This window comes from Hyperolius riggenbachi, chromosome 1, assembly GCF_040937935.1.
Source record: "Hyperolius riggenbachi isolate aHypRig1 chromosome 1, aHypRig1.pri, whole genome shotgun sequence".
NCBI lineage: Eukaryota > Metazoa > Chordata > Amphibia > Anura > Hyperoliidae > Hyperolius > Hyperolius riggenbachi.
In genome coordinates, this window is record NC_090646.1 from 77941133 (window position 1) to 77966359 (window position 25227).

At 41.9% G+C, this 25227-nt stretch overlaps 1 long non-coding RNA gene across 1 annotated transcript; it reads right to left on the reverse strand.

The window, feature by feature from the left end:
* Positions 1 to 796: 796 nt before the first annotated feature.
* LOC137563289 (uncharacterized) lies at positions 797 to 16461 on the reverse strand. Its single transcript, XR_011030309.1, has 3 exons — positions 16368 to 16461; positions 4788 to 4826; positions 797 to 899 (listed from the first exon to the last, which is right to left on the reverse strand). It is a non-coding gene; the product is annotated as an uncharacterized lncRNA (long non-coding RNA).
* Between the last annotated feature and the right edge of the window lie 8766 nt (positions 16462 to 25227).

Below are 25227 nucleotides of genomic sequence, written 5' to 3' on the forward strand. Positions count from 1 at the left end.
CCTGGAGCCACTCCCCCCTTATAAAAGGCAGGCATTGCTGGCCATTTTACTCACTCGTGTGCCTGCAGTAAATAGAGAAGGGGCAGCTGCTGCTGCAGACTCTCATAGGGAAAGATTAGTGAGGCTCTTGTAGGCTTCTTAGCTTGCTCCTTGCTGATTCTTATTGCTAAAATAGACAAGACAAGACAAGACAAATAACATTTATATTGCGCTTTTCTCCTTGCGGACTCAATAGCAGCCCACAACAGCTCTTTTGAGAGCTAATCTTGTTCTTGTGATCTATTTTTTTTTCTGTGTGTCTCACTGACACTTGCCTTGATAATTCATACTGTGTGTGTGCCACTGCCAGGCCCAGCACATTCAGTGACTACCTGTGTGTGTGACAGGTGCACATTGTAATACCCATTACTGCATATACCTACCTACCTGTTGTTCACAGTGCACCCACCTACCTACGTGAGCTGAGCGCATGCAGTGTTACTGTGCCTGTCCGCTACCTGTCTGTGTGTGACAGGTGCACATTGTAATACCCATTGCTGCATATACCTACCTACCTGTTGTTCACAGTGCACCCACCTGCCTACGTGAGTTGAGTGTGCGCAGTGTCACAATAATACATTGACTAAAAATCATTTAGAAGTGCCCTCATTTTTTTTCCCCCCAGACTCGTGTTCAATGCAATGTTTTTAAAAAACATCACATAGTGTATAACTAGTTTAATGTTTAGTTTGGTTTTTTTTGGCAGCATACTGTATCTTCATAAATAATTATATTTTATTTTTCCATTTGATTTGCATGGAGCACTTAATACGTCTAAGTTAATTAGAACAGAATATGTAAACATCTTCTTTGATAAAAAAAAAAAAGTTGACTTGAATTCCTGTTTTGACTCCTTGGTACTGTAAAAAACAAAAAAAACATTAAGCAATGTATGATTAAATAATATCAGTATTTGGCTTGCAGGAAAGATTTCTAGCGCAATCAATTGAAATAGTACCCTACATTTGGTGAAAAGGTACTGTCAAAATTAATTTGAGTATTTTTTTATTTGCAGGGGGTTTAAAAAGCATTTTATGACAAGGGCCCATATGCAATTCACTTTTTCTCCCAAATTTTTTCCTTGGTAATATTTTGAAAACTTGTCATTAAAATGCCTTTAAAACCACCAGCAAGCAAGAAAATACTCAAAATAATTTTAATAGTATTTTTAACCTACATTCGTACATTTTCAGTTGCAAGGTGCTTAAAGGGATATTTAAGCCTGGCATATAAAATCAGTTTTACTCACCTGGGGCTTCTACCAGCCCCCTGCAGCTGTTCCGTGCCCTCGCAGTCACTCACGGATCCATCAGTCCCCCGCAGCCAGCTAGTTTCATTTCGTCGACAGGCCTGGCCACGCGTAGCCTTCTTCGCGTTCCCGTTTGCAATAGCAGGACGCTTTTGCAGACAGGAACGTGAAGAAGGAGATGCAAGGCCAGACCTGCATGTTGACCAAAAACAAAACTAGCTGGCGGCGGGGGACAGGAGGATCCGCGACTGACTGCGAGCGCATGGGACGGCTGCAGTGGGCTGGTTGAAGCCCCAGGTGAGTAAATCCCCAGGTGAGTATTCCCTTAAGAATTATTTTAAATACAATATTAAAAATTATTTCCTAGTAGAAAACTCAAGAGAAAAAGTTAATTGCATAATATGGGCCATGGTGTGACAATATCACCTAGGAGCAAACTCAGAAAAAAGTGAATTGTATATGGGCCATTCCCCTTTTCTCCTGAGTGTTTTTCTAGAAGATAATTTTTCATCTTCTCTTTAAAATAACTTTTTAGCACTGTGTAATTTAAAAAAAGTACCAAAAAGTTGGTGAAAAGGTATTATCAAAATTATTTTGAGTATTTGATTGCTTGGTAGTGGTTTAAAAGGCATTTTATTGAAACGTTGTTAAAATATCACCTAGCAGATAAAGTTAATTGCATATGGGCCTTTGTCTCAAAAACTATTGTAATTACTGCTTGTAGTCAACTCAGTTACAGTAGCTTGGAAAAGGCAACATTTCACAACTCATTGTGCAATTTCATGATAAAGCTGGTAATGTACTTTTCTACAATGGTTGTGTGTTATTTAAATGATCTTTGAATTCTTTTTCTTATTTTTCTAACAAAGATACTTATGGCCTTCAATTCAATTCTCCTTTTCTCCTATGTTTTCTCCTAGGAGATAATTATCTTCTTTTTAAAAATAACTTTTCAGCACTCTGGGCCATATGCAATTAACTTTATCTCCTGAGTTTTCTCCAAAGTGATATTTTCAAACTTGTCAATAAAATGCCTTTTCAAACACCAGCAAGTAAGAAAATACTTAAAATAGTTTTGATAGTACTTTTCCACCTACTTTTTGGTACTTTTTCAATTACAAAGTGCGGAAAAGTTATTTTAAATAAAGATGAAAAATTATCTCCTAGGAGAAAACTTAGGAGGAAAAGTGAATTGCATATGGGCCTAGAGGTGTGAAAATATCACCTAGGGGAAAATTAAGAAAATGTGAATTGAATCAGGCCCAAATGTATCTTCTATGGAGTTACTCTGCCAACACAAAATATTGAGGGCCAAAGGCCATTAACTTTTTCTCCTAAGTTTTCTCCTAGGCGATACATTTTAATCTCTTTAAAATAACTTTTCAGCACTTCGGAATTGAAGAAGTATCAAACTGTAGGTAAAAGTGTTTTTTAAAATTATTATTTTAGTATTTTCTCACTTGCTGGTGGCTTAAAAGGCATTTTACAACAAGGGGCCGTGTGCAATTCACTTTTTCTCCTGAGTTATCTCCTAGGAGATAATTTACATGTTCTCTTTAAAATAACATGTAAGCATTTTACAATTGAAAAATCAACCAAAGGTCGGTAAAAAAAATTACTATCAAAATAGTTGAGTATTTTCTTGCTTGCTGGTGGTTTCAAAAGTATTTTATGACAAGATATGAAAATATCACCTAGGAGAAAACTTGGGAGAAAAAGTGAATTGCATATTGGCCTTAGTATTATAATTATAAAGTCTACTTTTTGTTGGACACCTTCAAGATAAGAAAGTCACAATTCAGCAATTCACTTTTCTCCTAAGTTTTCTCATGGGAGAAACTTTTTCTTCTTCTGTTTAACTACTTGAGGACCACAAGGTACACAACCCCCCCCCCCCACACACACACACACACACACACACACACACCCTAGTGACCAGGTCGTTTTTTACAATTCTGCACTCTGCTTACAGGCAATTGCTCGGCCATCCAACTTACCACCCAAATGAATCTTGCTTCATTTTCTTGCCACCAATAGAGCTTTCTGTTGGTGACATCTGATTGCTGCTTATCTTTTTTAATTAATTTTATTGTATTTTTTTAAATAAAAATCACTATTTTCCTTTTAATTCATCCCTCCCCCTGAGATCCATTACCTGTGATTGCCTCTTATAGGGATCACGTTGCAAGCCTCTCCTGGGGACAGCTCAGTGACAGAGCTCCCCATACAGCAATGCACTAGATTGCAGTGCAGTACAAGTATTTGCGGCTGTTTTTTTCTTATATGCAGCCTGCCAGCTCTGATCACGGCTGGCAGGCTGTTTACGGAGCAGAGCTCTGTAACTCAATGGGATGCGTGATCCCCACTAATCTCTGCCTTCAGGACTTGACGTTGATTGGCATTAGGCGGTCCTGGGGAAGCCACTCTGCAGCTGCCGATCGGCGTTAAGTGGTTGCAGAGTGGTTAAAATAACTTTTTAGCATTTTGCAATTGAAGAAGTACCAAAAGTAGTTTAAAAATACTGTCCAAATTATTCTGAATATTTTCTTGTTTGCTTGTAGCTAAAAAGGCATTTTACTGATAACATGTGAAAATATGAAAACTTAGGAGGAAAAGTGGATTTCATATGGCCCTATGGCCCTTCTTCAATTCACTTTTTCTTCTACATTTTCTACTAGAAGATACTTTTTCATCTTATGTTGAAAATAACTTTTCAACTCTTTGCAATTGAAAAAGTACCAAAAAGTAGCTGAAAACTTAATATTGAAATTATTCTGAGTATTTTCTTGCTTGCTGGTTTCTAAAGGGCATTTTATTGATAATATTTGACAATATCACCTAGGAGAAAACTTAGGAAAAAGTTGAATTGCATAAAGGCCTATAGGCTAGTTCTTAAAGTGAATTTTAAAACTTAAAGTGAACCGAGTAAAATTATATAAAATAAACACATGATGTACCTGCAAATGAACATTACATACTTACCATACTGTCAGTTCCTCTCAGAAGCTCACCATTTTCTTCTTACAACAATTCCTTCCAGTTCTGACAAGATTTTGTCAGAAGTGAAATATATCAGTTGCTGTCAGGTTTATATATAATTGCTGTTATCAGTTGCTCCCAGTTACAACTGTAAGAACTGGTGTGCAAGGTAATTTCCAAGTTTACTTATGGCTCAAGTGGGCAATATTACATTTTAACAGTGTGCTGATCAGGAAGCTGTTATAGGGTAACGGCCATTTTTAAAATGGAGGACGGAGAATTCCATTGATGATAACAGTGGAGAAACAGAATACAGGAGAGGAGAAAGAAACTGATGAGTAGACTATAAAATAGTAATCTCTGATAATGCATTATATCATGACTGCATCCAGACAATGAAAGGTTTACAGCCACATTTGTAATTCCCTAATTGGCTGGTCATGATTGTGTGTTCATTTGTCATGTTTGCTTCCTGTTTTATTTAACATAACTTGTCCTTTAGAAAGAAATTGGTACTTACCGGTAAGTTTTATTTTTTTTGTAAAATCCCAGTTGTAACCTAAAAAAAAACGAAAAATGAAACATAAGAATTAGTATTGTATACTTAGTTAAATTTTATTTTTTATTAAAAACAACGTTGCATATATACTTAAATAAAAATAATATTTATGTTATCCACCACAGAAATGAATGGTTGCATATGTAGTTTTTTACATCTATGTTTAGCCTGATTCTACTTTTTAATCCCTGTGTTTATTTTGAAAAAAAATGCATACCAATGAAACCAAGCAGGCTGATTTCAGACCCTACAAATATTGAAAGGGGCACTACAGCGAAAAACTGTAAAATGTAAAATATGTCTATACATATACAAATAAGAAGTACGTTTTTTCCAGAGTAAAATGAGCCATAAATGACTTTTCTCCTATGTTGCTGTCACTTACAGTAGGTAGTAGAAATCTGACAGAAGTGACAGGTTTTGGACTAGTCCATCTCTTTATAGGGGATTCTCAGGGATATATTTATTTTCAAAAGCACTTAGTGAATGGCAGTTGCTCTGTCTAACTGCCGAACAACTGTGTAGGGAGCAGGGAAAGCTGGCCAGCATCAGTGTTTAAATCCTTTTTAGGGAATATCTTTATAAAGAGTAAAAGCCTTGCTAAAAATCCCCTATGAAGAGATGGACTAGTCCAAAACCTGTCACTTCTGTAAGATTTCTACTACCTACTGTAAGTGACAGCATTATAGGAGAAAAGTAATTTATGGCAAATTTTACTCTGGAAAAAACGTACTTCTTATTTGTCTGTTTGCACACATTTTAAATTTTAAAAATTTTCGCTGTAGTGCCCCTTTAACCACTTGCCGACCGCACACTCATACCGTGCGGCGGCAAAGTGGTAGCTGGAGGACCAGCGACGCAGTTCTGCGTCGCCAGGTGCCTCCCTAATTAATCAGGAAAGGCCGCTCGCGCGAGCGGCCGTTTCCTGTCAGATCACGGAGCGGGTCTCTGTGAATAGCCTGCGAGCTGCTGATTGCGGCTCGCAGACTAAATGTAAACATAGGAGACACATGTCTCCTTTGTTTACATTGTACGGCGCTGCTGCGCAGCAGCGCCGTAAGGCAGATCGGCGATCCCCGGCCAATCAGCGGCCGGGGATCGCCGCCATGTGACAGGGGACAGCCTGTCACTGGCTGCACAGGACGGATAGCGTCCTGTGCAGCCCCGATCACCGGGGGGGAGCAGGTAGGAGAGGGAGGGGGGAATTTCGCCGCGGAGGGGGGCTTTGAGGTGCCCCCCCCGCAACACCCAGGCAGGCAGAAGAGATCAGACCCCCCCTGCACATCATCCCCATAGGGGGGAAAAAAGGGGGGCGATCTGATCTCTCTGCCTGCTACCTGATCTGTGCTGGGGGCTGCAGAGCCCACCCAGCACATATCACTAAACACAGCGCTGGTCCTTAAGGGGGGGTAAAGGGTGGGTCATCAAGTGGTTAAGATTGTATGTACTGTATACACTCTAACGGGTAGATTTATGACAGACTTACGCTATTCAATATGCATAAAATTCACATTTTGATATTTTGAACATGCTTGCCTCTACAACTAAAAGGCCATATGCAATTCCCGTTTTCTTCTGAGTTTTCTCCTAGGTGACATTTTCACATCTTGTAAACAAAAGGCTTTTTAAACCACCAGCAAGCAAGAAAATACTCAAAATAATTTTTATAGTACTTTGTCATCTACTTTTTGGTACTTTTTCAATTGCAAAGTGCTGAAAGGTTATTTTAAAAAGGAGCTGAAAAAATATCTCCTAGGAGAAAAAGTTTCCATTGATTGCATATGGGCCCAGGGAGTTTTCTCCAAGGAGATCATTTTCATATTCTCTTTCAAATAACTTTTAAGCATTTTACAATTGAAAAAGTATTTATATGTTGGTGAAAAAGTACTATCAAAATTATTTTGAGTATTTTCTCACTTGCTAGTGGTTTAAAAGGCATTTTATTGACAATTTCAAAATATCACCTGGGAGAAAAGACAGTTAAAAAAAATCAATTGCGTAGATACGGGCCCAGGAGCCGTATGCAATTCCCCTTTTCACCTGAGTTTTCTCCTAGGAGATAATTTTCCATCCTCGAAAAAAGATAATAAATAAGAAAAGAAAATAACTTTCCATCACTTTTTAAGTAAAAAAAAAGTACCAAAAAGTAAGTGAAATAGGACTATCAAAATAATTTTAAGCATTTTTTGCTTTTTGGTGGCTTAAAAGGGCATTTTATTTATACATTTAAAAATATCACACAGGAGGAAACTCAGGAGAAAAGTGAATTGCATATGGGCCCGTGTGTTTTAGTGCATGGCTTTTCAATCTTTTCACTAATTGTACCACTTTTATCACCTGAAAATGTACAAGTACCACCCGTGTGCCTGCGCAGTAGAGCGCACCCAATCATGCTCGGCTGTTTCCAACAGAATTCAAGCGGAGAGCTGCTGCTGCGTATGCGGGTATGCCGACAAGGAGATCTTTGGGTGTCCTATCACTGGATCCCCTCTACTGTGGAGGAATGGGGAAGCCCCTTTAGCCCTCAAGGTCCTCGCTGTGCTGCCCTGCAGAATAGTTCAGACCTCAGATCAGCAGTAACCCGACTGACACTATGCACCATTCACCTGGCTGTCTCCTCACCACTGACCTGAGGTCTGAAGTATGCCACAGGGCAGCACAGCGAGGAGTGAGCGTGGGGGAGCTGAACGTTGTGGAGGCAAGATGGGACCAGGACAAGTGGCAGGCAAACCTGAGGTGTACCACCTGGCCAACAGCAAAGTACCACTGGTGGTACGCGTACCACAGGTTGAAAAGCCCTGTTTTAGTGTCCTTTAGCTCAAAACTCAGTAAACCTCTTCACTATAAACAAGCTGGAAAAGTCAAACTTGCAGCATTTTTTTTTACTGCTTTTGATCAGTGAACAGTATTAGAAACATCTGGAATTGTAAAAGGATAGATCTCACTGTATCTTTTTTTAACATCAAATGTGATGAAAATCTATTCAAACGATGACATTTGTAATTGCTATAATGACTGAAAATATAAATCAAAATAAATCAAATATAGATTGGTAATTTCCCAGGAATGGGGATAGGGCTGCATGGTGTGAAGGAGGTATTGCATAGCTATGCAGGCAGCACTGTGGAGTAGCAATTAGGGGTAGTGGTCTCGCCTTGCATCCCTAGTTCGAATCCCAGCCTGGGCAAAGTTTGTATGGTATCCCCATGTCTGTGTGGGTTTCCTTATGGCACATCAGTTTCCTCCCACACCTCAAAAACCTACAGATAAGTTAATAGACTTCCCCCTAAAATCGGCCCTAGACTACGACACATACATAGACATATGATTATGGTAGGGATTAGATTGTGAGCCCCTCTGAGGGACATTTAAAGAGACACTGAAGTGAAAAAAAATGACGCTATAATTAATTGGTTGTGTAGTACGTATATTTACTAGAACATTTGGAAAAAACAAATATTCTCATATTTTTATAACATTTTATAACATTGCATCATTCTCTATTATTTGCAGTTTACACACTACGGAGCATACTAAATGATTTTGCAGACTATTGACCTGTCCTCTGCAAAAGAAAAAAAACAATACAAAGACTGACAGAGATAATAAGCCTCAGAAGACAAAGCTCTCTGCGACTTTGAAAGTCATGGAGCTCAATGGCCCTTTTGCATAGATAACAACTGGAGTTTCTTAACTTTTCCTTTACTGGAAACAATATTAGACGTATCTCTCTACTCCTAATGTTTAATTTCTTAGCTGTACTACACATACAAATCATTATATCATATTGTTTTTTCGCTTCAGTGTCTCGTTAAGTGACAAGACAATATATATATAAATAAATAATAAAAGCTTTGTACTGCATCAGGGTTTGTACTGCATCAAGGATTGCAGCTGTAAATATGTAATGGATATCAGACAAGCTTTCTGGTTTCTGCTAAAATCTTTCTAATATCTATACAATATCTAATGGCACAGATAAAAGATTGATATCTGGAGGAATCTGGAGAAAATTTACAAACACCTGAACTACCACTAATCTAATATTTTATGGCCACCTAAACAGATCTTGATGTCAGTGAGTAAGGAACTGCATTCTGCAGCTGATTGCACACTCTCTGGCTGCTCTCTGAAATATATAAGAAATCCCTGCCACTCCTCTCCCATATCATTGGCTACTCTGTATCATGTGATGCAGAGAGCCTGAAACTGTGACGCCTAATGTGACTGGCTTCTTTACCGCTGATCACATTGCAAAGCCCAATCTCCCATCCTTCCTGAATGCTTCAAAGATTGCATAAGGATGTTGATGAATCAAAAGCCATCATCAGAGCTGGGACAAGGTCCTTCAGCACCCAAGGCTGAGACACCAACGTGCGCCCCTCCCCATCCCTCCCACCCCAGCCGTCACACACTGATTGCTATTAGAGTAAGAGGCACCCCAGGGCCTCCAACCACCCCAACACCTTAATAGCTAGTTATCTGGATTGCAGTCACTGCCATGTATCCCCTTTTCTTATTTCTCTCTGCTTCAAACACAATAGGGGAATGATAGCTGAGTGGGTTTTGCACCCTCTCCTACTCTGCGCCCTGAGGCTGGAGCCTCTCTCGCCTCTGCCTCGGCCCGGCCCTGGCCATCATTATAACTATTGATAAATATGCCTTAGTTCAAACCCATACATCACAATGCAGACATTATTACCAATGAGTTATAGTGTAATATTCCCACATGCATGATATCTCGGCCTTCCTGCCAGCACAGTGAGTGTTGGGTATCTCAGCTAAAGGTTTATTACTGTAAAACATTGTAACATTTGTTTGTTTTTAAATCTTTTTATTGTGGCACACATACAACATATCAGTTATACACAAAGACCAATAGCTTACTGGCCACACTTTATCAATAAAAAGAAAATAAACATAGCACATGTCATATACAGATGATGTAAGGCGTTATCAGTGGATTTTACCAGTTTGTGACAATGTCAAACATATGTATGTATCTCATTATATAAGTCTATAGTGCTACAGGAAATTAAACATATCTAAGTTGACCATCCAACAGGTCAAAATAAAAAGAGATCTAGAAATATATATATATATATATATATATATATATATATATATATATTTTTATTTTTTTTTTAATTTTTTTTTTTAAGTAGTAAACTATAAAAAGAAATATAAACATATTATTATTATTATTATTATTATTATTATTATTATTATTATTATTATTAAGTATTTATATAGCGCTAACATCTTACGCAGTGCTGTACAGTATATATATATATATTAGCTTGTCACTAACTGTCCCTCTAGGAGCTCACAATCTAATCCCTACCAGGAAATATAGAAGAAATTATTCCACCCATGCCATAGGGTAAAAGGAATTATTACTTAACACATTTTCATATACTCTGGAAGGGAGTTGGAAGCATTTTTTTGTGATATCGTATAACATCATTTAATGAAAGTTCATCAAACAATGTTTAGAGACATGTGGCGATTGCAACCATCGTGCCGGCTCACTGAACGAGTGATTGCTCAGATTCCCATTGACGGCCCGAGTACATTTAACAGTAGGCAGAAAAAAATCTCAGATCTGACAGGTTTCGGACTAGTCCATCTCCTCATGGTGGATTCTCAACTCAAGTGACAGCAACATAGGAAAAAAATAAATGTACAGTATAGTGCATTTTATTCTGGAACAAATGTACTTTTTATTCATAGGCAGCGCATGCATATTAAATTTTTTTGCAGTAGTGGTTCTTTAACTGATTAGTACAGGTGATAATCCTCCAAAGTTGCAATGCTTCCTTTGGTGTGCAGGAGACTGCACATGCAGCAAGTAATTATTGGTTAATGTGGTGCTACTAGGCAGCCACTTTTCAAGGAACTGTAAAATGTACTGATTTCTGTCTTGGGGGGAAAAAAAGCTATTTGTGTGTCTAGGCTGAAAAATTAAATGGAAAAATCATTTTAATAACATTAAATTACAATGTAAGTTGTGCTCAGCTGACAAACACCATAGTAATTTTTTAAAGAAGAATTTCCTTTAAAAGTTGGTCTTTGAATTTTTTGTTTTTGCTCTTTTAAGTCTTAGATAAAACATGAGAACCAAGGCTTATGAAAATGATTCCCTTTCATGTTCCTTTATTTATGCAGTTTACATACTTCATATCTAAACAATGTAGCAGATAGCTTATTAATAATAGTTATTTTCATTTTTCAAAATGTCAATTTAAAAAGAAACTGTAAAAAAATGATACTTCTAATTAATATAATTAATAGCATATACAATATAGAAATAATATTGATATTGTGTAGTAACATTTTTTTTAAACAATTTAAACAGTATACAATGGATTTAAACATATTTTTTTAAACATTAAGGACCTCTGTCGCAAAAATCTTAAAATGTATAATATATGTACACATATACAGACAGGCCCGCCATCAGGGGGGGACATCCGTGACTCCCGTCACGGGCCCGGCCCTGCAGGGGGGCCCCATCCCCGCCGCGGCCCTGGCGGGTGCCGCCCGGCCGCCGCTCAACCCCCCATGACCGCTGCTCCCTCCCTCCCTCCATCCCTCTAACCGCCGCCGCCTCCACCTAGTCAGACCCCGATCAGACGGCGACAATAGTGCGGGCGCTAGGACCCAGCGCCCGCACTGATATGCGGAAGTGACGTCACTTCCGCATATAGAGCGGGTGCGTCCAGCGCCCGCTCTGGTCGGGTCGCCGCTGATCTTGAGGTCTGACGCTGGGCAGCACTCACTGGCAAGGTAGGGGAGGCAGCGGAGGCGACGGCGGCGGCAGCGGCTGGGGGGGGCGGCTCCCTGTCACTCGCTCACTAGCTAAAGGGCCTCCCTGTCACTCACTCACTACCTAAAGGGCCTCCCTGTCACTCACTCACTACCTAAAGGGCCTCCCTGTCACTCACTCCCTACTTAAAGGGCCTCCCTGTCACTCACTCCCTACTTAAAGGGCCTCCCTGTCACTCACTCACTAGCTAAAGGGCCTCCCTGTCACTCACTCACTACTTAAAGGGCCTCCCTGTCACTCACTCACTACCTAAAGGGCCTCCCTGTCACTCACTCACTCCCTAAAGGGCCTCCCTGTCACTCACTCACTCCCTAAAGGGCCTCCCTGTCACTCACTCACTACCTAAAGGGCCTCCCTGTCACTCACTCACTATTAAAGGGCCTCCCTGTCACTCACTCCCTAAAGGGCCTCCCTGTCACTCACTCACTAGCTAAAGGGCCTCCCTGTCACTCACTCACTACTTAAAGGGCCTCCCTGTCACTCACTCACTACTTAAAGGGCCTCCCTGTCACTCACTCACTACTTAAAGGGACTCCCTGTCACTCACTCCCTAAAGGGCCTCCCTGTCACTCACTCACTAGCTAAAGGGCCTCCCTGTCACTCACTCACTACTTAAAGGGCCTCCCTGTCACTCACTCACTACCTAAAGGGCCTCCCTGTCACTCACTCACTACCTAAAGGGCCTCCCTGTCACTCACTCACTAGCTAAAGGGCCTCCCTGTCACTCACTCACTAGCTAAAGGGCCTCCCTGTCACTCACTCATTAGCTAAAGGGCCTCCCTGTCACTTACTCACTAGCTAAAGGGGCTCCCTGTCACTCACTCACTTGCTAAAGGGGCTCCCTGTCACTCACTCACTACCTAAAGGGGCTCCCTGTCACTCACTCACTACCTAAAGGGGCTCCCTGTCACTCACTCACTACCTAAAAGGGCTCCCTGTCACTCACTGCCTAAAGGGCTCCATGTCACTCACTGCCTAAAGGGCTCCATGTCACTCACTACCTAACCTGGGGGTCCCTGTCAGAATCCAGGTGAGAGGTGTCTACCATAATAAGGGGGCATTCTGCCTATTTATGTGAAATGCTGTCTATTTATGTGCCTCATGACTGCTGAATTTGTCTTGTTGGGGGCCTAATGATTGAATTTTTACTTGTTGGGGGCCTCATGATTTGTTGGGAGCCTCAAGATTGCTGAATTTGTCTTGTTGGGGGCCTCATGATTTGTTGGGGGTCTCACGATTGCTGAATTTGTCTTGTTGGGGGCCTCATGATTGCTGAATTTGTCTTGTTGGGGGCTTCATGATTGCTGAATTTGTCTTGTTGGGGGCCTCATGGTTTGTTGGGGGCCTCATGATTGCTAACTGCGAGACTATGGGAAAAGCTGAATCATTACCATATGAGACAATAGCATTAAACCTACTTTTTTAGCTTTTTTAAACAGAAAATAAAACTGGGAGGTTCTAAAAAAATGATGGAGCACTTCCTCCTTCCGGCTTGAAGGAGGAAGTGCTCGATATCGAGGCTTGCAACGCGTCCATTCGGACACTTGCACCTCGTTGAAACGCTGGGTGGAGAACGGCGTTCTGGGTAATTAACCCCGCCGCATCTAGCCACTCAGCTGTGGCAATTAGAGCTAACTTGAATCACGAGTATCCACCGTGGTTATTCGTGATTAATTTGTGGACAGCAAGCCTCCAACTAGCTCTGCCAACATGTAATGGCTACGCACATTTCTCAGTTTGTGTGGGGGGGGGGGGCCCGGACTGATGATTTGTGAGGGGCCCCAAAATTTCTGATGGCGGCCCTGTATACAGATAAGAAGTACATTTCTCCCAGAGTAAAATGAGCCATAAATTACTTTTCTCCTATATTGCTGTCACTTACAGTAGGTAGTAGAATCTGACAGAACCGACAGGCTTTGGACTAGGCCATCTCCTTAGAGATTTTAAGGGTTTTCCTTATTTTTAAAAGCACTTAGTGAATGGCAGTTGCTCCGCCCAACTGCTAAAAAGGTGTGCAGCGAGCAGGGAGGCTGGCCAGCATCTTTGTATAAATCTTTTTCAAGGAGTGTCTTAATAAAAAATAAAGGCCATGCTAAGAATCCTCTATGGAGACATGGACTAGCCCAAAACCTGTTGGTAATGACAGATTTATACTACCTACTGTAATGCTAGGTACACGCCATACAATTTTGAAATCGATTATTTCCACCATGTCCGATCTAAATTTCGATCAATTTTCCAATAGATTTTAGATTTCTGTTCACTTCTGTGGAAGTCATTTGGAAAATAGATCGGAAAATCGATCGATTTATAAAATTAGCCTTTGACAAAGTTTTAAAAAATATTTTGAAAACTTGATCCCATCACTAAAACTACATAAGGCCTTGGACACACTAGAGTGCTTTTTGGAGCAATTTGGAGTTTTGAGAATTGCCGGCGCTTGTAAAAAAGCTTTGCTAATGCAAGGCTATGATGTTGAGCCCACTCGAGCGATTGCTATTCTGGAAATCGCAATCGCACAACTTGTAGCATTATGGGAGCATTTGTACTCATATCCATTATATATGAGTTAGCTTAATCGCCCGAAAACGCAGCTGCAATCGCCTGCAAAGCACTTACCCAAATGCTAGTGATTGCAATAACTTGTTTTGCAATTTCTAGCGTGTATCAGGCCGAAATCTTTGTTATTTTAAATAAAAGAGCCTCTTTCTTATAAATAAAAATAATGAATAAGAAATCACACTCAAATGTGTACTTCCTTTGACATTGCAAGAAAAAAGGAAATAGCAACTTGGGACATAAACTTATTCTGTGTGCTTCTCATAATGAGACAAGCAGAAAGAGCCTATTGTTTTCAATCAGATAAACATTTAAGTGACATAAATTATTTTATGGTTATATTTGTATAAGAGCCTTCAGGCATTTACTGTGACCTTTGCTACCAAGCTGTTGTGAAATTTGGAAGTGACTTATGAGCTTACTGGACTTGTTTACATTTTGATCTGACATGCTTTCTAATATTTAGTTATTTTTACATTAAAGGGGCACTACAGCGAAAAACTGTAAAATTTAAAATATGTGCAAACATATACAAATGAGAAATACTTTTTTTATAGAGTAAAATGAGCCATCAATTACTTTTCTCCTATGTTGCTGTCACAGTAGGTAGTAGAAATCTGACAGAAGTGACAGGTTTTGGACTAGTCCATCTCTTTATAGGGGATTCTCAGGAATAAATTTATTTTCAAAAGCACTTAGTGAATAGCAGTTGCTCTGTCCAACTGCCAAAAAACTGTGTAGGAAGCAGGGAAGTTGGCCAGCATCATTGTTTAAATCCTTTTTCGTGAATGTCTTTTTAAAGAATAAAAGCCTTGCTGAGAATCCCCTATGAAGAGATGGACTAGTCCAAAATCTGTCACTTCTGTCAGATTTCTACTGCCTACAGTAAGTGACAGCATTATAGGAGAAAAGTAATTTATGTCTCATTTTACTCTGGAAAAATGTACTTCTTATTTGTATGTGTTTGCACATATTTTACATATTACAGTTTTTCGCTGTAGTACCCCTTTTAAGAAAATTTCTAAGTGTGAAGGTTTTCACTGTTTAAAAATAAATGAATAAACAACTGAGTAGTATATATATATATAACAACAGATCATGTCCGGTTGTAACTTGTGACTCTATGTAACAAAATATTATTATTATTATTATTATTGATTTATAAAGCGCCAACATATTCCATGGTGCTGTACAGAGTAGGAAAACAAACAAGGGGCACATGATACAGACAATGTACATCGAATATGGACACTGGTCCAAGTTACAGAACTGGTGGTTACAATGACAGAAGTAGCATGATGAATGAAATATATAACAGACTACAAGCTATGAAATGAACATCAAAATCCAACACACAAAAGGGTGAGTGAGCTCTGACATTGCCAGATTACAATCTAAAGGAATGGGGGGAATAAGAAGTGGGGAGGTATGCCGTATACATAAAGGCATAGTGCCTGTTAAAGAGGAACTGTAACGACAAAACGGCCCCTGGGGGGTACTCACCTCTGGTGGGGGAAGCCTCCGGATCCTAATGAGGCTTCCCACGCCGTCCTGCGTCCCTCGGGGGTCTCGCTGTAGCCCTCCGTACAGCCGTGACGCAATATTTACCTTCCTGGCTCCTGCGCAGGCGCTCTGATGCCTCTCGGCGTCGAAGTAGGCGGAAATACCCGATCGCCGTCGGGTCTGCTCTACTGCGCAGGCGCAAGTTTCCGGCGCCTGCGCAGTAGAGCGGACCCGACGGAGATCGGGTATTTCCGTCTATTTCCGTGCCGAAAGTCGCCACAGCGCCCCCGCTGGAGCCAGCAAAGGTAAATATTGAACTGACAGTCGGCACAGTCGCCGGCTGTTCGGAGGGCTGCGGCGAGACCCCCGTGGGACAGAGGACGGCGTGGGAAGCCTCATTAGGATCCGGAGGCTTCCCCCACCCGAGGTGAGTACCCCCCAGGGGACGTTTTTGTTGTTACAGAGTCTCTTTAAGGTTATCTAGAAAAAAGTTAAACTTGAGAGGTTGAAGGCAGAGGCGTCACTAGAAATCCCTGGGCTCCCCTCGAAACTTTGTACCCCCTTCCCCTTCCACCCTCGCTTTCTGCACAGGTAAGGTAAACTGAGAATTTTTTTATATTCAATTATTCAATTGGCATGTGCACACTTACATGTGTTTTTCCCATGCAGATAAAAACAGAAAGCAGTGAAGCACTGGGAGCATTTTCTTTATCAATTACATTCGCTTCTGTGGTATAACATACACATGAGGCACGGATGTCTGCAGTTGCATGGAGACAAGCAACAGTTGAAAGTCTCCAGCAACGACAGTTGTATACAAGCGACGATTGTATACACGCAGCAGCAACCTGTTTGCAACATAGCGGAAACTGTTGCTCAGCAACTTCTGTCGCAGGTTTAATGAACTGTCGGACTCACGAGAGTTACTAGAGACTAGCATACACACGAGACTACACGACTGGAGACTAGCATCAGTTCCTGCAACAGCTGTTGCCGGCGATTGGCCAAGTCAATCGCCTGGCGACAGCTCTGATTAGCAACAGTTCCTTGCGCGCCTCATACACACGGAGGACCTGTTGCCGCAACATGCGCGCGCCATGTGTTTCCAGCAACAGCTGTAGCCCGTGTGTATTGGCCTATAACGTGCATGTTTCACACATACAGATACACATAGGGCTTGATTCACTAAACCGTGATAACTCAAATATCACACCTTATCAATGATATCACACCTTATCAAAGATATCACACTTTATCAAAGTTAACACGCCTTATCAGAGTAGCATAGTGAGCGCTAATTGTAAGAGGGAAACTTACAATTAACCCCCTTAAATACTCTTTCTCATAATTGGATTCACCTATGTATGTAGGTCAGGGGTCACTGAGCTTACCAAACCAATTTGAGTTCCAATAATTAGTTCTAAAGGTTTTGGAATCAATAAAATGCCCAAATTTATGTACCTGCCTAATTTTATTTAAACAATTATTGTGCACTTTCTATAAATCCAATAAACTTCATTTCACTACTCAAATATCACTGTGTGTGTCTACTATACGATATATTTAACTGGCATTTTTTATTGCAACAGCCAAAGATTTATACAGGAAAATCATGATGATTAACAACATTGCCCAAACTTTCGCATCCCACTGTATTATTGTTTTTAGTGTGCTATTAGAAGAGGAATGGCTCTAAATTCCCTCTCAGTGGGTTTGGGAGTTGCTGCTGTATAAAGTAATATTTATTTATCCTTGTCAGCACCCAGCAGATAAGTGGCATCTCTCGGGGACGGGGTGTGTCCATGCAGTGAGGTCACTCATGGATCCATTCCAAGGATGAAGCAGGCACATGGCTATTCCTGTACTCAGCAGAGGTCTGACATCTTCCGTAGAGCATGGAGACCCCGCTTTTCCAGTTGATGTCATGGAGGTTAGTGTCACATTCTGCTCATCCTGCCCGAGAGGCGAGGCCTTCATACTAGGGAACCAATTATGACGAGTGAGTCATCAAAGAACAGATGGATGGTGTAAATATCGAGAGCTGGAAAATCAAATATATACAAAGTGACTCACGGTCATCCTATCGCCCTTCACAGAGTTCTCTCAATAACAAGGAACATTGCAGATGAAAGGTCTGGGTGAGCAATACTTATCTGATCTCTTCATAGGACATTCCCGGGAAATCCTTCCATTGGTGGAGGTTCTGGCAATTATAAATAACTCTTAGATCTATATTTAGCATCAATGGATCCATGTGGCTGCGCCACATTTACAGCTGATCTCCTAACTCAGCTATAACTAGCCCAGGCTATCTCTCCACCTCCTATCCATTCCCTGCCGCTGATTAAGAGTCTTTGAAGTATTTCAAGTACTTAGTATTTACATAGCACAATCTAGTAGTCCTATTACCCTACCAATTTTTTGGGGAATTACTTAACTTACCAGTATGTTTTTGGGATGCAGGGATGCAGGAGGAAACTGAAGGGCCTGGAGGAAACCCGTACACACTCCAGATTCAAATCAGGGACATAGTGCTGCAAGGCAAGAGTTATTTATTTATCTACTGTGGGATGCTCCCTAGCCCCGTGTCTTTATGGGGGCCTAAATCTTCTCAAACCCTGTGTCGCAGAATCAAAGGTTGAGGTACCTGCAGTGATGTCACTTGATGTAGTCCACTAATGTAATTTCATCTCCTGGCTACATCTCCAGGGATACACTGCAGCGGCCGTGGACATGTGACATCACCATGGCTACTTCGAGCCGCAGGTACTTCAGCACAGGGACAGAAAAGATGGAGGACCTCATATAGATGGGGCAAAGGAACAGCTGCCTGTAGGTAAGTAAGTGCATGCTGCCACCGTTTACAAACTTCCTTAGAGAGAAGTTAATCCTATATAATAAAACCTAACGGTCCCTGCGTACTACTGTCCCTGTGTCTGTGCTTCTTGCTACTGCGCATGTGCGCAGCACGGACAGCCCAGACAGCGTTGGGACAGGAGGACGGGGCCATGTAGCCGGGTGGAAGGGTGCACATGTGGCAGGTGCGCGCGCATGCGCACTGACATGCGGTGGTGGCGGCGTTAAGAAACAGACCTAGAGCCCGTTTTCAAACGGAGCTAAGGTTGCTAATTTTATACAAATGTTTATTTTAGGTGCTTTGCTTCTTATTATCAGGGTCAGTTAAGGCCACACCAGGGCTCTGGGCCAAAATTAACGGGGGTGGTCACCCCAGGGCCCTAGCCTGCTGCTGTCTCCTCAAGTGTAAAATGTCCCGTCCCCCCCAGTGCCTGTCCCGTTGCTGCAACCTCCGGGTCTCATTCGCCGTCATGGAACCAGGGTGTGACGTCACATATGCAACTTGGTGGCACTAGGGGGTGACTGTGGAGACATAATCTAATGTCCCTGTCATTACCTAAAAGTCCCTGTCATTGCCTGAAAGAACCCTAATGTCCCTGTCATTGCCTGAAAGAAACCCCCACAAACAAGTAAAGAACATCCGAATTCCATGAATCTGGTATTCTGGCCCTGTAAGCAGTAGTGTAATGTAGGTCAGCATTTATAAGGTTGTTTATCTATGAGTTGGTGCCAAGACGACAAGCAATGAACCGAATACAGTGCTATCTAGGCTCCCACAGAGAGTGTAACAGCTGACAAAACATGAAAGGCAATTAACACAATACGTATATAGCAATACAATACAATAATATTTGTAAAGTGCTTTTCTCCCATAGGACTTAAAGTGCAGAGATGGCCTGCATGGTTCCTGTGGAAGGTCATGCCACAAATTTTCACATCATTTGATGCCCATGCACAAAGATGATGCCCCTTCATGTCCAACTGCTCATCCAGCTTTGCAGTTGACAGAGAAGCAATACAGAACAAGGTGTAAAGTGGTGGCCAATCAACAACCTCACAAAAACAGGCAATGATTAAAAACAGATTAACAACAAAAAACATGTCAATGATGAGTTGGAGTCATTGATTTCCTGACAACAATGCCCTTTAAGACAGGAAGTGGGTGCTTAGTGTCTCTAAAGACTGTTTTTTCCAGGAAATACAGATGTCACCACAAATATTGGCAACAGTATATCAACCTCCAGGGGAATACATGGAACTGGATGGAGTGTAGGCTGGGTGCTGCAAGTATCAATGGCAACCTATTTCACACGGGTCATATCCCTCATATTACTTTTTTTTTAATACTATGAACAACAACAATAATAATTATTATTACAATACAAGTTTCCTTATTCGGAGACAAGTGGAAGAAATCCAAATGCTCTGTAACCCCCTCAGACACACTCACTGGTGATGGATCTGGATAAGCCAAACCATCATAAGCAACAAGAGAAGGATCCTCAGACTTCAGATGAGTTTGTAGAAAGCTGGACAACTTTATTGCAAAAATCCACAAAAAGACATGGACATCCACAGGATCAAACTGACGCGTATCGTGCTCAGTGTATGCCCTTAGTCATAGTTTCCTAATTCGGAAACCCAGATAATGCCATCCAAAGCAGTTCAGTGCCTTTATGAGTCACGGAGTTGCGTTCCACGTCACAATTCATGTGACTCCAATGCTTCAAGAAGTAAGAAGCATCAGAGTGATGTGGTTCATGATGTGGAACACAACTCCGTGACTCTCTCCGAACATAAAGGTGCTGAACTGCTTTGGCCGGCATTTTCCAATTTCTGAATAAGGAAACCTGGATCCGAACAACAACACTAATAAATATCACTGCAATAATAATCTTGCTCCTGTTGTTCTTCCTTTTTTATATTATACTATATGCTTATTTATTTTTATTGTTGCTTTTCAGTGGTTGGTGCTGTTTTTGTGGCTGTTCTTATGTATTTTGTTATTTACAGTACTTTTCTTTTTTTGTTTTTTTAAAGCTGAATACTCACCTCACAAGGCAGGAAGATGGATGCCAGCGATGTCCCACAATGGCGAGCATTCCTCGATCCATCTTTCTGCTGGCTGGTATACTTGACGGACCATGACGGCACAAACGATAGTTGAAGCGATCACGGTACTTTGCGCGGGAGTTGTCGGGGATCTTAATCCGCTGCGACGGTCGTTGTCCCAGCGCGTCACCAAACGTCATTCGCGTAATCGCACACCTGTACCCACACTGCAAGAACACGGGAATGATCGCTCGTCTCTCCAAAAAAAGTTGGTCATTGGAAAAATCGTCAGAAAAATCGCGTATTGGGTACAGGCCTTTAGACCTAAACTTAACAGATCAGTCATAACAGGACATGTTTGGGACTCCGAGCAGTAAATAAAATCAAAATCTGAACTTACCTGGGGCTTTCTCCAGCCCACTGTAGGTTAGGAGGTCCCTCGGCGTCCTTCTGGCTCTTCTCACAGGCCCAGCTCAGAAATGGCTCCCGGCGACACTGGGACTGTCGGGCTCCTTCTTCTGCAAAGATGACGTCAGTTGTCACCACGCCGGCCGCCTCGCATCATCACGACGGCTGGAGTGACAGTACGGCGCATGCGCGATTAAACCACGCATGCGCAGTACTGTCACGCCGGCCGCCGTGATAAGTTCAGATTTTGATTTTATTTACTGCTCGGAGTCCCTTTAAGGATCCAAGAAAGAATATCTGTCCATAGATTATATTGTATGAATGTCGAATTATTGTGGCTCTGTACAATTAACAAGCTGACACATCATTGCATTCCAGCGGTTCTGGAGGTGTGGCCAGCTTACAGGGACAACAAGGGATAATTTGCATATTCAGCAGTGATGCATCGTCGGAGACATTATATGCTCACTCCAACCTGAACTATTGCAAATACCTTCTGTTTTAAGAAGGCAAACTTTTGTTTTGCTTAACATTTTAGTAAGAGGGCTTTTTGGTCATTTGTAGCCCCTTCCACACTCCCAGGAGTTGTGGTTCACCATGAGCTTTCTGGGTAGTCTGAGTCCATAGATTACAGCAGGAACTGGAGAGCAGCAAGATTGTGACGAAATGGTGATTTGATCTAGTTTTTGAAATTTGTGAAATGGATATTTAAACTGCATATTAGATTTTTTTTCCCCCTCAAAGATTATGTTTTACAGACAAGGCACAACATACCACTAGCTGTGGAAGAAAAGTAATATTAGTGCCATTATGTATTCCTCTAGAGCAGCAGCCTGTGTCTTTTCATTGGACGTCAATGTGTTTCAAGTCTATTTTTCAAAGGAAGGTTTAAATGGGTCCACAAAATGTTTGTGTTGACCTCCAGGGTCTCTGCAGTACATGAACAGCTGTTTTAAGTCTCCGGGCCTCTGACAATCCTGGGTGAGTCCAGTGACAGGGCTTCCCGATCCCACAACAAGATTAACACAAATGGGAAAATCTCTGAAGGTTTTGGTTTCACTGACATTGATGGAGAAGTCTCGTTCAATTCATGTCAAAGCTGGTGGCACAGGCAAATATTTGTCCTGGCCGTGCCTGAAGTCATTTGCTGCCTGGTCACCAAATACCGAAGCTTCCTTGTCCTTTTAAGTTGATAATCAGTCACAGCCCCGAAGAGGGTTATGAACACAGTAACAAATATCTGAATTATTACCATCCAAACAAATACTGTAGCTTTCACGATATGAGCTACAACGAGCTTCATCTTATCACTTTTGATCAGAACGTAACTATTACAGCCCGACTAGAGTCTAAACTGAGTGAGACACATTCTCAAAGTAGTCATGTTGTCAAGGCTTAATTGTAAGTGTCGTAAGTATCACCTTTAGAGCTGAACTTTTAATTCAAAAACCCATTTTATAGCTAGGTTTCCCTGTGGCTGTGGACATATCCATACAGGCCTAAAGTGTACCCTTGCCGAAGCTCGGGTACAAAAACAACATACTATCCTAAGAGGGAAGCCTCTGGATCCTGTAAAATATTAGTAGATAATACCAATCTCTTACGATCCTTCTTTACAGTTGAACAGTAGAATATTGGTTAATTTAGTATGTATGCCCCACCTACTGCTAACAGTAAACCCGGTAATTAACCCTCCCACAGCCGGCCTGGCAATCAAAAAGCATAGGGTTTGACATCAGTGTGGCCAAATCCCAGGGCACTACTGCTCGCAGCAAGTGGCTATATAGCTACTCGTAACTAAACCCACACCATCCCAGTACAGTTCCATCTGCAAGAAGGCCCAGGGTAATCCTGCTTGCTGGGCAGTCCAGGTGAGTGTTGTTACAATTCTACTTACAGTACTTGTCTATGCTCGTTGCAAGGGTTAATAATGCAGTGCTTTATCTCTGCAGTCGGGAGTAGAAAAGTTAGTCCTAAAACCCCTATGTAGCTTTGCAAACACTTATGGTAGCAAGATAGTGATATAGTGATGAAAAGTTCAAAGAGTCACCATTTCTCTGTGTGGTAGCTGAACAGACAGCATTCACGTCAGTGTGACCTTATAGGTGGCTGAAATATCAGGCCTTTAAATTAGGATAACAATCAGGACAGCAGGAAAAGTTATTTAGAATCAGTTCCTAATCCTAACTAGGACTTATTATTTAGGACAGCAAGTTATTTATCTCATATATTTTTCCCCCTTCAGGTTTGCTTTGTTTTCCTATGGCAATACTAATACCATGTTTGCCTCAAAATAAGACCTACCCTGATGATAATCCCTAGCATGATTTTTCAGGATTTTTAAAAATGTTTGAAATATACGGTGAGTCCTACACCAAAAATAAGCCCTAGTTACAGTTCAAAAAAGGAGACATTCATGATGGAATTCAGAAGAGATTGGATGATGTTCCAAAATGACTCTATTTGAAAAAATATTGTTCAAGAAATGTAGATTGTTGTTCATTGAAAAAAAAAAAAAACATCTTCTGCACATAAAACCTAAAGCGTCTTTTGGAGCAAAAGTAAGGGCCCGTTCAGATCAGAAATGCGGATGGCCATGCGTGCGGAACGCGTGCGGACCGCAACGCGTACGAACGCATGGCCAACCGCGTTTGTGTGCGTTGCGTGGCTGATCCCATCACTGAAAGTGAATGGGACAGCCACGCGGTTTTGCAAAATCTGCGTGCAGCATGCGTTCCCGGACCGCACAGGTCCGGAACGCATGCAGTGTGAACATCAGACATTGCACTCTATGCAATGTCTGATGTCGTGCGTTTTGGCCACCTGCACGCGTTTCCAAAACGCGGCTGGAAACGCGTGCAGTGTGAACGGGCCCTAAGTAATATTAGGTCCCTTTCTTATTTTCGGTATTTTTGTGAGTGATATACTCACACTTGCCCATCTTCCATTCTCAAGTGAAAAAACAAGATAAACAACACTCATCTAAACAGTTATTAAAGTGTACAGACTGACCACATCTAGGGCTGGTTTAAGCTGCACTGGGGCCCGGGGCAGAAGTAGCCTGCCCCTCCCACCAAAGTCAGCCCCTGGGGCCCCCAAGCTGGCCCACTGCACGACCAAGGGAGAGCCGCTAGTTGTGTACGGCATTGCAGAGCTGCCTAGGCGTCCGCACAATAGCCCCCACAATCCCTTTCATCACCTACTGCTCATACCAGGTGACCACTCCTAGCCAATGAGCGGTCATCTGGTACAAACAGTAAGCAATGCAAGGGATTGTGGGGGCTGTAGTCCAGATGCGTACGGCCTATGCATCTCCTATGCAGTGCAGCAATGCCGTACAGCCCGCCACACATATTACAAGGGTTTCGGAGTAGTCGGGCGGCAGACCACCTGGAGTTCCAGGCGGCGCAGCGGGGCTCTGCTGTGATTACCCCTTTTGCTTTAATGGCAGCGACGGCCCTGACCACATCTGATGTGCAAAAATAACATCTAAGTTTCCTAATCATACATGCCTTCATGCCACAGAGACATTTTGCCCTACTGGTGCCCTGGGGGTCATACAAGGTTACCAACTCTCTCTTACAAATCAGTTACGCTGTGTGCTGTAATGAAGCTTATAGACAACGGGCGGCCTGGCGATCTCATTGAACCTCCGCTGGTAATCTTATATCACGGGTGTGCCAGCGAGTCAGAAATTACACAATTTATTGGTGCTTCAATCATGGCCTTTTTTAAAGTGGAAAATGATTATGAAGGCACAAGTGACAATCGACCTCAGTGTGGAGGGCTCTCACAGCTGCTGCGATGACAGGGGGCTTCAAAGCCTTACCAGGAATGCGCGGCGCGGATGTACGGCGCTGGTGGCAGCTGTACTCCGCAGAAACGGGTTTTAATCCTCCACCATTTAATCGTAAACATCAGTTCAATTTGTCTCACATTGCTGAGGACAAGACAGCCGACAGCAATAAATAAGGGGGAGCATCTCAGTGTAAGACTCTCGCCTGCCGGTCGCGTTCAGCGAGTTGGATCATCACGATTTCGTGAAATGTCAAAGTCATTTTCGCGATTATGATCTTGAAATGAACTATGATTTCACAAGTAATATTGATTTTGCATAATTTTTACAAATCATGTGAAATTACGTTTGCAAAATTCACTAGAATGTTTTGAATATACTATTTGCAAAGATGCTTG